Source organism: Protopterus annectens, chromosome 2.part0, assembly GCF_019279795.1.
Source record: "Protopterus annectens isolate FY-2018-M chromosome 2.part0, PAN1.0, whole genome shotgun sequence".
NCBI classification, from domain to species: domain Eukaryota; kingdom Metazoa; phylum Chordata; order Ceratodontiformes; family Protopteridae; genus Protopterus; species Protopterus annectens.
The window spans coordinates 445171255-445186081 of NC_056728.1; the positions used below are offsets into that span (position 1 = coordinate 445171255).

General features: G+C 44.6%; 1 protein-coding gene across 1 annotated transcript in view; it reads left to right on the plus strand.

Annotated features, from left to right (window-relative positions):
• The window catches only part of PSAT1 (phosphoserine aminotransferase 1), a 396801-nt gene that overhangs the window by 270855 nt on the left and 111119 nt on the right, over window positions 1–14827 (plus strand). The gene's annotated exons all lie outside the window — the stretch shown is intronic.

The window sequence follows — 14827 nt, forward strand, 5'->3', positions numbered from 1 at the left end:
CTGTGCCTGCATGCATCAGATCCCACTCCACCAGAGCCACAGCTACTTCTGCAGCCTTCCTCAAGGGGGTCCCTACCAAGGACATTTTGGAAGCAGCCACCTGGTGCACACTTTCTCCAAGCACTATCACCTCCCACTATACTCAAATTCTAGAGCGGGCTTTGCCACAGCAGTCCTGCAGAGCATCCTAACCCCTCCTAGTTCCACTTAGTGCCTACCACCCTTACTTAGCTTTGGGATTCTACCCATCTGTTATGACTGCAGCTGTATGCACGATGAACATAGTACAGTTTTGTACCTACCATAAATGTAGATGTTCGCGTGCTCATACAGCTGCAGTCCAGGTTTCCCTCCCTCCATCCCCTCTTAGGACAGGCCTTATGACAAACACTTTTCATATAACCTTTTTGGGGTATTCCTTTATGGTGTATTTGCTTGCAACTACTGTTTTTGATTTATCAACATTGCATCTTTGCATAACATTATGTTTGCCTTCCTTCTGGGGGCACCTGACATCTGGGGCAAGAAAAACTGAAGAAAATGGCATCGGCTGCCTCTTTTATACCCCTGGTGCGCTGACGTCAGGGAAGAAGCGACGACAACCGACGCCGGACCTAGACTTTGGAATTCGGCCAACTGAGGACCCGCCTGACGGCAGGATAACCCATCTGTTATGACTGCAGCTGTATGAGCACTCGAACATCTACATTTATGGTAGGTACAAAACTGTACTTTTTGGAGAAGCTCACTCTACTTCCTTTTGAACCAGCTGCTACCGCAGACTTAAAATTTCTTTCTTGGAAAACAGCCATCCTTTTAGGAATCACTTCAGCTAGAAGGATATCTGAATTACAGGCCCTTATGGCAGTGGAGCCTTTCATAATCTTTCATGTGGACAGGGTATCTCTGAGGACCAGTCTCTCCTTCATGCCCATGGTGGTTTCCAGTGTGGCTCTTAATCAGTCCATTCATTTGCCAACCTTCTTTCCCAATCCACAGAACAAAGGGGAACGGATTATGCATTCCTTGGATGTGCACAGACAACTTAGTTTCTACTTGGACAGGACTAAATCTCGAAGAAAATCTGACCAATTGCTGGTAGCATTTGCTGTAGGGGTAGAGGGGGAAGGCTATTTCAAAACAAACCATTTCTAAATGGATAAGCCGTTGAATTCATTTCTGCTATAAGCACCATGGAAAACCTATCCCCCAGGAGATCAGATCTCACTCCACCAGGGCTGCATCTACTTCTGCAGCCTTTCTCAGAGGTGTTCCTACCAGGGATATTCTAGAAGCTGCTACCTGGAGTTCTGTACATACTTTCACCAAACATTATCATTTACCAGTTTTCTCTAAATCCAGAAGTGGTTTTGCCACTGCTGTCTTGCAGGGCTTTATAGCCAGCCCTAATGCTATTTAAATTCCTCCTCCCAACCATAGCTTTGGGAATCTACCCAAATGTAATGACTGCAACAGTGAAACACGAAGAACATAGTACAGTTGTGTACACTTACCATAAATGTAGATGTTCAAGTGTATTCACTTTTGCAGTCCTGGTTACCCTCCCTCCAGCCCCCTACTTTTCTCTAGCTATACCCCTACTTTCTTTTACTATGCTTAAAAGTCTTTTTGGTGTATTTGCTTTTGGTTGGAGGTATATTTTTTTGTTTTTCTAATTTTATTGGCTCCCCATTAGGGGAGCACCTGATATCTCGGGCAAGAAAAACTGATGTAATGGCGTCAAATGCATGTTTTATACCCCTGACGACCTGATGTCATGGAAGAAGGGACAGCAACCGACACAGGACCCAAGACTTTGTTAATCAGGCCGGCTGAGGGAAACCTGCCAGCAGATTACCCCAAATGTAATGACTGCAACAGTGAATACACTTGAACATCTTCATTACCCCCTAAGCTCTGTTACTGTCCAGTATCAGGAAAGGGGTGTTCCTTCAGTCTCTACAGTCTCTGAATTTTTCAGTCTATAAGTAACTTGTTTTAATTAGGACAGTATTTAAAAATTGTCCTTGACTTCTTGCAGTTGTGTTTATTTGCTGTCTATGTGACAGCAGTTGCTAAGTGCCTTACTGGCTTTCAAATCTGGCGAAGCACTTAGGCTTTTTTTCCTGTAACCTAGTAGTACATGGAGTAGATAAAACTCCATACACTACAAAGGATTATGATCATGTCTCACCTATCCTAAGCTGTTACTGTATGTTCTTGATAAGTGTGCCAAGATTTACTTCTCAAGCTACGCCCTCAATGTCAATTTCTTGACATCCATGTCACACGTAATAACATGTTTAAGATTGGAGACCTGATCATAATCCTATATATTGCTGCTGGAGGTCCTCATAATTCACATCAGATTATGTATTGATTGCAGGAATGTGCTTGCAGGTTGCATGGAGATGAACTGTTGGACTTTAGGGCCATGCAGACTTGTGTAACTGGGAGGTTGTATTATGGCATGCCAGGTGTGAAAGAACAACTGTGGCAAGGCTATCCACCTAGCGGTGTCAACATTAGCGTTAGATTGTCACTGTTGGCCTGACACCCTGACCCTATGTGCAAAAATGGTGGGAAGGGATTGCCGATCGATGGCTGGAATATGAGCATACAGACATCCCTGAATATGAGAGGTTGTAAAAGATGCAGAATTCAATTGGTGATGAAGTACCTAATCCAGGAGGTATCAAGGAAGGTCTTCATCCTCATGTTGATCAATTGATAGGGCTAAGAATGCATTTTGTTTCTATCATCTGTAAATGTAGATCTGATGTTGTTAATCTTCGTTCATTCCTTACGATGGGTTATCGGTTCTGTCCTCGGAACTGAGCTGGCCTTATACCAAGCTCACATCAGCCAAAAAATTCTTGAGCCAAGATCCTACCCACAATGCTCTGCTCCCTGTCACATCAGATCTCATTTGCTACATTGCTGTACAGCCGTGTCAAGCCTTCTCTCTCAGCTAAGTGTTCAATTTTTTGAAGTTATTCTATTATTAGCGTATAGAAAGTTTTCAGTTCTTCACTATCTCTATCTTCTTACCCTATCGCAGCTTTGAGACTCTTTCCCTATAGTATATTCTGTCCCTTTTCTTACCTTTGAGGTAATTCTCCATTACCATCGTTGGTAATTCTTTCATAACTTTTTAGTAGTATTGTAGTTTTTCCCTTGATATTATAATGTTGCATAAGAAAAGTAGTGTTGGATGTCTCCTCTTCCATGACGTCAGGTTGTCAGGGGTATAAAACACGCAGCTGATACCATTTTCATCAGTTTTTCTTGCCACGTGGTGCCCGAAGCAGAAGCAGTTCGCAAGTGCCAGTCGGCCGACTCCTGAAATTTTCGTTTTTGAGTTTCAGAACCAAAGTCTTCAAACTAAAGCTAAGTACCCTGTTGGGGAAACTTTTTCTTGCTCCTTACCAATGTCAGTAAAATTTAATAACTGCATTACTTGTGGGAAGCAAATACCTCATAAGGATTTTCATTTGTACTGTATTCCTTGCCTAGGCCCTAACCACAACGTGCCTTGCTGTCGGTTTTGTGCTAAATTTAACCAACGCAGTATTAAGCGTCTGTATATTTTTGCTTCTAAATATTTTGGTTCAAGATTTAACTACCCAGAAATGTCGTCTGTTAGTAATCCGACTACCGGAGTTCACAAAAAAACACAAGGAAAAAGACAGAGACAGACCATTGAGGTCCAAAACTGACGACGAAGCTTCTCCTAAGCCAGTCGCCGGTTCGCCGGTACTCAGTGAGGCGCTTTCGCAGCCCCTGATACCCGCTACTTTTGAGTCACAGGCCTCTACCGAGACCCACTCGGGGTCCGGTATGCCACGAGATTCGCAAAGTATTGAACCCGCGGATGTCTCTCCCTTGAATGGGTCTGGAGCCGCTGAGCAGGCACCGGCTTTTGAGGGTGTTTTCAGGCCTCAACATTTTTATATTAAACCAACGCCATCAACAAAAACAAGGTCAAAACCGGCTTCTATGTCTAAAAAAACGACACATGAGCCACGTGCTCAGGCCCCATATGCCTAAAAAACAAATGATCAAAATGACTGAGGATTTAATTACCTTGATCAGGGGTTTCCAACCCCCCTGCTAAGAGGCCTAGGCAAGGCACTGATTATGAATCTTCAGATCAGGTTTCCATTTCTTCTGATTCCTGTTCTGATCAGGAATTTTCTATTCCACCTTATGAGGTTTCTGACTCAGAAGAATCCATCCTGTCTGCATCTCCTCCTGAGGATTACTGTTTTGGAGAGACTTTGCATACATTAAGGGAACATTTTCATTGGGAGAGTCAGGACATTTCTGAATAAAAAAAGAGGCTTAGGGATTTCCTTCTTCTACCTCAGCATAGGCCTTTGGCAATACCTCCTGTATTAGACATTGTGGATAATGTGTTCTCGGAATAAAGTATGGCTCCTGATTCCTTGCCTCCGGCTCCTAGTAAGACAGACAGATATTACAGGGTTCCTGACTCCCACAAATTTCTTTTCAAAAATCCTGCTGCTGATCCTGAGACTATTTCTCAGAGTCCCAAGGCTGTTATTCTTCTACAGCCAAAAATCCTACCCCTTCTGATAGAGATTCCAGGGCGCTGGATAGATGGAATAAGAAGGTGTATACGTCTGCAACCTTGGCAATCAGGGTTTTAAACTGCCAGTTTCATATGCTTAAGTATCAACAGCATGTTATGGGCTTACTGAAGCTGAAAATGATGTTGATTACTGATTGTGTGGAAAATAGAGTTACAGGATTTATTGCATGCAGCAGAACAGGTTGGAAAGCATACTTTGCAATGTGGTTTTGATTCCTTGAAGGCCTCTTGTAGGGCCACCGTTACTGGATCTGTGATAAGAAGGCATGCCTGGCTCAAGTAGCATAATCTGCCTGATCATGTTAAAGCTAAATTGTTGGATGCCCTCTTGCAGCATGATACTCTGTTTGGAAATAAGGCAGAAGAGGTTTTAAAGAAAATGGAAGACAAAGCTAAATCTATGCAAACTGTAAAGGATTTTTTGCAAGTGCAGCCACCCAGGTTCAGTAGGCACTGGCCTACTAAAAATTGGTCCTTTCCTTTGTCCAACAGAGCCACTCAGGGTAAACCCAGGCACTCAAAAGGCTCCAGATATCAATCACAGGGATCTTACAGGTCAAAGCAATGGGGTGCCTCCACCTCCAAATCTGGAGGTAACAAAGCACAACCCTACAGTAAGCAGTCTCAATGACTTTCCTCTACCATCTCCAAGCACTTATCTTTTGGCAGCCCCCTTGGGGGGGAAACTAGCACTTCATGCTCAAAATTGGCAGTTTAATACCCACTGGGTAATTAACATAGCATCTCAGGGGTACAGATTTAATTTCCATACTTTGCCAATTCCAAACGGATGGCCAGATCTGCCACAAAACCAGTGGGCAGAAGCCCAGAAACAAGTCATGTCCCTCATGGATATGGGGGCTATTCAACCGGTACCAGAAAAGGAAAAAGGACCAGATTTTATTCAAGACTTTTCCTGGTACCCAGAAAAGACAATTCATGGCGTCCAATACTGGACTTATCTATTCTGAACACGTTCCTGGACATTCCAAAATTCAAAATGCTGACTTTACAATAGCTACTGCCTATGCTAGGCAAGAATGCTTGGTTAGTAACTCTAAACTTAAAAGTGGCATACCTGCATATCCCAGTAAGGGAATCTTGCAGAAGATACCTCCGCTTCAAAGCAGGTTTTTTGCATTACCAATTCTCTGCACTGCACTTTGGCTTATCTACTGTGCCCAGGGTCTTTACAAAGTGTCTGGCACCAGTAATTGCATTCTGCAGACAAACATTTAAATTTATCCTTATCTGGACGATTGTCTCATTCAGGCAGAGGACAAGGACACTCTTCTTCAACATCTGGCATTTGCAAAAAGGCTCCTAGCATGCCTAGGGTACACCATAAACGAAAAGAAATCACAACTGGTACCCTCTCAAATAATTACATTCCTGGGTGCAAGCTTGAATACAACTGCCCAGATGGATTACCTCATGCCAGACAAACAACTGCAATTGACAACATACTTCAAACAAATTTCATCAAAAACCCAGTTATCTGCAAGACAAATTCTGCAGGCTTTGGGGTTCATGGCATCCTGCATTCTACTAATTCCATATGCGAGACTGCGTATGAGGAAACTTCAGTGGTGCCTAAAACGTTTATGGAGTCAACATTGTCACAGCCTGGAAACAATGATCCCTCTCATTCCCTGCCTACAACAGGAGTTTCTTTGGTGGGCAGACACATGTCACTAAAACAGGGGACTGTCATTCACTCTAGCCCCTGCCACCCAAACCCTAACTACAGACGCATCAGTCTATGCTTGGGGGGCCCACCTGGCAGGGAGATGCATTCAGGGCAAATGGAGCCCAAACCAAATGCATCTGCATATCAACCAGAAAGAAATGCTAGCTGTTCAGAATGCTCTGACAGCCTTCAAGGACTTGCTTCATCCAAGACAACTACTGATAAAGATGGACAACACCACAGTTATGTGGTACATAAACAAGCAGGGGGGTACACATTCCTACACCCTCTGCAGACTAGCCATGGCCTTGTGGAACACAGCCTTGACTTACCAAATACATCTTCAAGCTCAATTCCTGCCAGGAAAGCAAAATACTCTGGTAGACGACCTAAGCAGAAATCTTATGGACCCGCACAAATGGAAACTGGATCCACAAATCTTCAACATGTTAACACAGAAATGGGGACGCCCAGACATAGATCTGTTTGCCTCTTCCCAAAACTATCAGTTGGACATATACTACACGAGAACTCATCACAAAAAAGCATGGAAAGTGGATGCTCTGTCCTTCAGCTGGAAGAACCTACCAGTCTATGCCTTTTCCCCTCTGCCTCTACTCTCCAAGGTATTACTAAAAGTCAGACAGGAAAAAACAAAAATGATTTTAATTGCTCTGGACTGGCCTCACCAACACTGGTATCCGCTTCTAAGGAATATGTCACACCTTCCTCCGTGGTACTTGCCTCAGACACATCACCTACTGTCTCAACAGAACTATCAAATTCTGCACATTCAGCTCCAAACTCTGAATCTTGCAGCATGGCTAATCAACTAATTATTCAAACCACATCTCTCAGTAAACCTGTGATGGATGTCATTTTGGAAGCCAGAAGGCCTAGTACTAGAAAATCTTATGCTGACAAATGGAAGAGATTCTGTGCTTGGAACCAAGCACAGGGAATAGACACAGCAAATTCCAATATTCCTCAGATTTTACAATACTTAACTGAGATGCTTGACAAGGGCCTGTCTTTTTCTTCATTAAAAATCCATGCCTCTGCCATCTCGGCTCTTTACAACACAGAGCCTCCTCTCTTTTCTCATCCACTGCTAAAACAGTATCTCAGATAGACCAAAAATTTAAGGCCTCCCAGGAGAGTGCCAACTCCCGCATGGGACCTCAATTTTGTGCTGGAAAAACTCATCCTACCTCCTTTTGAACCAGCAGCTACTGTGGATATAAAATTTCTTTCTTGGAAGACAGCTTGTCTTTTGGCAGTCACTTCAGCTAGAAGGGTTTCAGAACTACAGGCTCTCATGGCAGTGGAGCCCTTCATTATATTTTACCCGGACAGGGTGGCCCTCAGGACCAATCCTTCCTTTATGCCTAAGGTGGTATCCAGTGTGGCTCTTAAGCAAACCATTCACCTGCCAACTTTTTTCCCAAATCCGCAGAACAAGGGGGGGGGTGGATTCTGCATTCATTGGATGTACACAGACAACTAAGATTCTACTTGAACAGGACAAAATCTCTAAGAAAGTTTGAGCAACTACTGGTGGCATTTGCTGCAGGATCAGAGGGGAAGGCTATATCAAAGCAGACTATTTCTAAATGGATAAGCCACTGCATGTTTCTACTATTTGCACCATGGTAAACCTGTGCCAAAGAGGATCAGGTCCCATTCCACCAGGGCTGCCTCTACTTCAGCAGCTTTTCTCAGAGAGGTCCCTACCAAAGACATTCTAGAAGCTGCAACTTGGAGCTCTGTCCATACGTTCACAAAACATTACCATTTGCCTCTCTTCTCTAAATCCAGGGCAGGCTTTTCCACTACAGTCTTGTAGGGCCTTATAGCTGCTCCTAATGCTGTTTAGCTCCATCCTCCCCTCCATAGCTTTGGGATTCTACCTAAATGTAATGACTGCAACAGTGAAACACAAAGAACATAGTACAGTTGTGTACACTTGCCATAAATGTAGATGTTCGAGTGTATTCACTGTTGCAGTCCGGGTTACCCACCTGCCGTCCCCCATTCTATATCTTTTCTTTCCTTCACTATACTCAAAAGCCTTTGTGGTATATTTATTTTTAATTGAAGGTAAATGTTATGATGTTCATCGTGCATACAGCTGCAGTCATAACAGATGGGTTATCCTGCCATCAGGCGGGTCCTCGGTCGGCCGAATTCCAAAGTCTAGGTCCGGCGTTGGTTGTCGTCGCTTCTTCCCTGACGTCAGTGCGGCAGGGGTATAAAAGAGCCAGCCGACGCCATCTTCTTCAGTCTTTCTTGCCGCGCGGTGCCCGAAGCAGAAGCAGTTCGCAAGTGCCGGTCGGCCAGCTCCTGAGATTTACGAAAATATTTCAGCTGAAGTCTCCTTGAAAGCTAAGTACCCAGTTGGGGAAACTTTTCTTGCCTCAGACCGATGTCAGACAAAGTTAATAATTGCATTTCATGTGGGAAGCAAATACCGCATAAGGATTTCCACTCTTTCTGTATTCCTTGCTTAGGCCCAGACCACGACGTCTCTGCCTGCCGTTTTTATGCTAGATTCAACAAACGCACTATTAATAGTCGGGCGGAGTTCGCCCTTCACTATTTTGGTAAAAAAATTTAATTATATGATGTCGTCGGATACTCCGACTCCAGTTTTGAGTAAAAGACGCAAAGATAAGGACCGACATACGAGGTCCACAACTTCTACTGACACCACGCTAAGGCCGACTACCAGTTCTCCGGTTCTCAGCGAGGCGCCCACGCAGCCCCTGAGTACCGATGACACTTCATTACCGGTGTCTTCAGTACCCAAGGTCACAGGCTCCTTGGTCCCCATTCCAACTACAGATACCGACGCCACTCTTGGCGGGGAAACTCAGAGTTTAGACAGGCCTGCCATTTCTCAAGGTGTCTGCAGGCCTTCCTCCTTCTCTATTAAAGCTTTCAAAAAATCTAAAGCAGCCATGAAAACTAAAAAACAGGGACCTCAGACCCCCTCTCAAGGTCCCATGCCTAAAAAAAAGATGCTCAAAATGGCTGAGGATTTGATTACTCTTATTACTCTTATCAGGGGTTCTCAACCCCCCTCGGACAAAAGGCCCAGATTAGAGGAAAACTACCCTTCCTCAGATCAAGCTTCTATTACCTCTGAGCATTCTGAGGACCAGGACTATACCTATTCTCCTTTTGAAGACTCTGATGCAGAGGAGTCTATTCTCTCTGTCTCCCCCCCACCCCCCGAGGACTACTCTTTTGGGAAACCCTGCATACTTTGAGGGAACACTTTCACTGGGAAGGCCAAGATTACTCAGATTCCAAGAAAAGGCTCAGGGATTTTCTCTTGCTCCCCCAGCATAGGCCCCTGGCTATCCCTCCTGTTTTAGATATATTAGATGATGTGTACACAGAAGCCAGCCTCAACCCAGATTCTTTACCTCCAGCTCCTGTTAAACCAGACAGGTATTACCGGGTTCCTGATTCACACCAGTTTCTATACAAAAGCCATACTGCTAACCCAGAAACTATTTTACAGGGTCCCAAGGGAATTAAGGCCTTTACTGCTAAAAACCCATTACCTTCAGAGAGAGATTCTGGAGCTTTAGAAAGGTGGGGGGGAAAGGTGTACACCTCGGCCACTTTAACCATGAGGGCATTAAACTGTCAGTTTCATATGTTAAAGTATCAACAGTTTTTGTTATCTCAATTGAAAAGCAAAATGACACAACCAGAACAACCAGATTTAAAAGAGTTGCAGGATTTATTGCATGGTGCAGAGCAAGTGGGTAAACATACCTTGCAGTGTGGTTTTGATGCTTTAGAGGCCTCATGTAGAGCTGCTGTTACAGGGTCTGTCATACGTAGACATGCTTGGCTCAAAGAGCAAGCCTTACCAGATCATGTCAAAGCTAAATTACTAGATGCACCTCTTCAAAAAGATGTATTGTTTGGTGTTAAAGCTGAGGAGGTACTAAAGAAAATGGAGGAAAAAGCGAGATCAATGCAAACAGTGAAAGATTTCCTGCAGGTACAACCTCCACGTTTCAGCAGAAACTGGCCTTCAAAAAATTGGTCCTTTCCAACCACGGACAGACCTCAAAGAGGCAGATACAGACGCCCGAGGGGTAGAGGGCAATCTCAAGGATCATTCAGAGCCAGACAATGGCAAGCACCAACCCCAAGAGGTGGAGAAGATAGATCACAGTCATTCAGAAAGCAGACACAATGACTTCCCCCTTTACCTGCCAAGCAAAGCTTTAATGGCAGCACCTTTGGGCGGAAAACTGGCATTATTCTCAAAAAATTGGCATATTGTCACAAAAGACAAATGGATTCTGGACATTATAGACGGAGGCTACAGATTCCACTTTCACACCCTTCCAAAAATGAGAGGCATGCCAAACCTGCCACAAAATCAAAGGGCAGAGGCACAAAAACAAATTTCAGCTCTCATAGACATGAAAGCTATTCAAGAGGTACCTGCAAAAGAACAAGGTCAAGGGTTTTAGTCCAGACTATACTTGGTACCAAGGAAAGACAAAGATTGGAGACCTATTTTAGACCTCTCCATCCTAAACACATATTTACAGGTACCAAAATTCAAGATGCTCACATTACAGCAGCTTCTTCCCATGCTGGGCAAGGAGTCTTGGCTGGTAACGTTGGACCTCAAGGAGGCATACCTGCATGTCCCTATCAGACAAGATTGCAGAAGATACCTCAGATTTCTTGCAGGTTCAACCCATTATCAATTCTCTGCATTGCCCTTTGGCTTATCTACTGCACCCAGAGTGTTTACGAAATGCCTGGCATCAGTAATTGCATTCTGCAGACTTCAAGGAATACAAATATACCCATATCTGGACGACTGCCTGATCCAAGCGGACAGCAAGGACATACTACTGCAGCACCTGGCGTTTGTAATAAAACTGTTGAACTTTCTGGGATACACAGTCAACAAAAAGAAATCAAAACTAATACCCTCTCAAAAAATAATTTTCCTGGGTGCCAGCTTGAATACAACCATCCAGATGGCCTACCTCACAGCAGACAAACAAGGGCAACTATCTCAATACTTCAGCAAAATGGCAACCTTCACCAGGCTGACTGCAAGGAAAGTCCTGCAGGCTCTGGGATTCATGGCATCTTGCATCCTTCTAATCCCATGTGCAAAGCTGCATATGAAGAAACTTCAATGGTACCTAAAAAACTTATGGTCTCAACACAGCCATAGTTTGGAAACAATTATACCACTCATTCCATGTCTTCAAAAGGAATTTCTGTGGTGGGCTCAAGCATGCCAAAGAAACATAGGTCTTCCTTTCTGCGTACCTCAAGCAACTCAAATCATCACAACAGACGCCTCGGACTACGCCTGGGGGACACACATGACAGATCAGTGCATTCAGGGAAAATGGTCCCAAAAAGAGAAGCACCTACACATCAACCAAAAGGAAATGCTAGCTGTACAAAATGCTATTATGGCCTTCAAAGACCTATTGCATCCAGGCCAGCTATTGATAAGGACAGACAACACCACAGTGATGTGGTACATAAACAGACAGGGGGGAACTCTTTCATACCCCCTGTGCAGACTAGCCATGACCTTATGGAACACAGCTCTGGAATTGCAAATCCAACTTCAGGCACAATTCCTGCCAGGGAAGGAAAATACACTGGCAGACAGCCTAAGCAGAAATATGACAGATCCACACAAATGGAACTTGCATCTTCAAGTTTTCGCAAAGATAACTCAGGCATGGGGACAGCCAGAAATAGATCTCTTTGCTACCCACAGAAATTACCAATTGAAAAAATTTTGCTCAAGGACCTATCATCCACAGGCCTGGAAAGTGGATGCACTTTCTTTCAATTGGACAACGTTGACAGTCTATGCCTTTCCGCCTCTTCCTCTGCTGCCCAAAGTTCTATTAAAAGCCAGAGCAGAGAGGCCGAAAATGATTCTCATTGCTCCAGATTGGCCAAGACAACACTGGTACCCGCTCCTGAAGAGCCTGACACATTCCCCACCATGGATCCTACCTCTAGTGCCTCTTCTGTTGTCCCAGCACAACTTCAAAACTCTTCACAGCCAGCTCAAAACCCTAAATCTAGCTGCATGGAGAATCCCTTGATTTCCCAACAGACCCTCCTCTCCAAGGAGGTGCAGGATGTCATCTTGGAGGCCAGAAGACCTTCTACTAGAAAAGCCTACTCCACCAAATGGAAACGATTTTGTGCCTGGAATCAGAAAAAGGGCCAGAATCCTTGGGTAATAAATTTACCTCAAATTTTACAGTACCTAGCTGAGATGTTAAACAGTGGACTTTCCTTCTCCTCCATCAAAATCCACGCTTCAGCCATTTCTGCACAATACAACACAGATCCTCCTTTATTCTCTCATCCTCTCTTAAGACAGTTCCTCAGAGGGGCAAATAATATAAAACCCCCAAGGAAACCACAAGTCCCTGCTTGGGACCTCAACTTCATATTGGAAAAGCTGTCCTTTCCTCCATTTGAGCCAGCTGCTTCAACAGAACTACAATACTTGTCATGGAAAACAGCCTTCCTTCTGGCTATCACCTCAGCACGCAGGGTTTCGGAACTACGGGCCCTCATGGCTGTGCAACCTTTCATCATTTTCCATCAGGACAGAGTTTCCTTACAAACCAATCCTACCTTTATGCCAAAGGTAGTATCCAGTGTAGCCTTGAATCAGACAATCCACTTACCTACCTTTTACCCTAACCCACAAAACAAAGGGGAAAGACTACTACATTCCTTGGACATTCACAGACAACTTTGTTATTATTTGGACAGGACAAAGCCATTCAGGAAATCCGAGCAACTCTCTGTGTCTTATGCTACAGGTGCTCAAGGAAAGGCTATCTCCAAACAGACAGTCTGAAAATGGATAGCCCACTGCATACGCTTTTGTTACTCATTTTATGGAAAAGCTGTGCCTTCAAGCATCAGATCCCACTCCACAAGGGCCACAGCTACCTCTGCAGCTTTCCTCAGGGGGGTTCCTACCAAGGACATTTTGGAAGCAGCCACTTGGAGTTCAGTGCACACTTTCTCCAAACTCTATCACCTTCCACTTTACTCTAAATCTAGAGCGGGATTTGCCACAGCTGTCTTGCAGGGCATCCTTGCTCCTCCTAGTTCCACTTAGTGCCTGCCACCCCTACTTAGCTTTGGGATTCTTCCCATCTGTTATGACTGCAGCTGTATGCACGATGAACATAGTACAGTTTTGTACCTACCATAAATGTAGATGTTCGAGTGCTCATACAGCTGCAGTCCAGGTCCCCCCCCCTCCATCCCCTCTTAGGACAGGCCTTATGACAAACACCTTCTCATACAACCTATTTGGGGTATTCTTTTATGGTGTATTTGCTTGCAACTACTGTTTTTTGATTATTCTATATTGCATGATTACATAAGTTTATGTTTTGCCTTCCTTCTGGGGGCACCTGACATCTGGGGCAAGAAAAACTGAAGAAGATGGCGTCGGCTGGCTCTTTTATACCCCTGCCGCACTGACATCAGGGAAGAAGTGACAACAACCGACGCCGGACCTAGACTTTGGAATTCGGCCGACCGAGGACCCGCCTGACGGCAGGATAACCCATCTGTTATGACTGCAGCTGTATGAGCACTCAAACATCTACATTTATGGTACGTACAAAACTGTACTTTTCTAAGGTGCATTTATATATATTTACTGTGTATTTATATATTTTTCTCCACATTTGGTGGGCACCTGATATCTGGGGCAAGAAAAACTGATTAAAATGGCGTCGGCTGTATGTTTTATACCCCTGAGGACCTGACGTCATGGAAGAGGAGATAGCAACCGACGCAGGACCGAAGACTTTGTTATTCAGGTCGACTGAGGGCAGCCTGCCAGCAGATTATCCAAATGTAATGACTGCAACAGTGAATACACTCTAACATCTACATTTATGGTAAGTGTACACAACTGTACTTTTCAAATATTTTACAGAATGCGGCCGTAAGTTACCGCTTTGTGATAGTCATGACTTGTGTGTTTATCGTCTGAATGTTTCCCACCTGTCAGTGGACCCCCCACCCCCCCCCGTGTGGGATTTGTAGAAATTTAACTAGGAGTCTGAATGAAAGGAAGAACAAACTTGCACTAAAAGGCCTCCTTAAATCTCTTTTCTGCGAGGCTACCTCTGGGTCGGAGGGCTCACCCCCTCCTTCTAAACCCCGTAAGAGGCGTTCTTCTTCTTCCTTCTCGAGGTCGCTCACTTCGTCTCCCTCTGGAGACCACAAGGAGTTGACTCTCAAAATGGTGAAAACTTTGGTCCTGGTGCTTCCATCTGTGGTCCTTTTTGCTCCAGCCTTGGCACCGCCCTATTTGTTCTCACTCCAGCTATGTCTTCTTCACCGGCACCGGAGTTCCCGGTGCAGACACTCACTGGTCCGACAGTATCTTCCCAGCCTTTTTTGGCACCGCTGACATCGATGCAGACTCTCTTGGCTCCGTCTCTACAGGTACA